We start from the raw sequence: 368 nt of genomic DNA, 5'->3' as shown, positions 1-368 counted from the left end.
TAGTGTTACAGCTCTTTTAGAATTTGTCTAGCAGGGTTTCTGGGTTTTGCTGGAAAGCTCCTTTAAAAAAAAAAAAGAAAGAAAGAAAAAAGAAAAAAGTGATATTCTGTGCCTATGTTGGTAGAAAGGTGAATATAATCCAGTCTAGATTCATTATTGTATATTCTTTTTTACTATATTCATGTTTCCTTCTGACTTTAAAATATATTCAAGGGCATTAGAAGCATAGGCCCTGGGCAGTGTACCCTGGGCACTAGTGTGCACTGGCCCTGCTGACCAGTCTAAGCAGCCACGAACCACCAGATTCCAGGGCAGGACACAGATTCAAGGTGGGACACAGGACCCACGACATTGCACCTGTAGGGCCA

At 41.6% G+C, this 368-nt stretch overlaps 1 non-coding gene across 1 annotated transcript; it reads left to right on the top strand.

Moving 5' to 3' along the window:
* LOC119473129 lies at positions 1-62 on the top strand. The gene has a single exon (XR_005202322.1). It is a non-coding gene; the product is annotated as a U7 small nuclear RNA (small nuclear RNA).
* Positions 63-368: the final 306 nt, after the last annotated feature.

This window comes from Cebus imitator, unplaced genomic scaffold (genome assembly GCF_001604975.1).
Source record: "Cebus imitator isolate Cc_AM_T3 unplaced genomic scaffold, Cebus_imitator-1.0 Scaffold134, whole genome shotgun sequence".
In the NCBI taxonomy this organism is placed as follows: Eukaryota; Metazoa; Chordata; class Mammalia; order Primates; family Cebidae; genus Cebus; species Cebus imitator.
The sequence above is the reverse complement of the archived record's forward strand: the minus strand, read 5'-3'. Positions and strand labels throughout refer to the sequence as shown.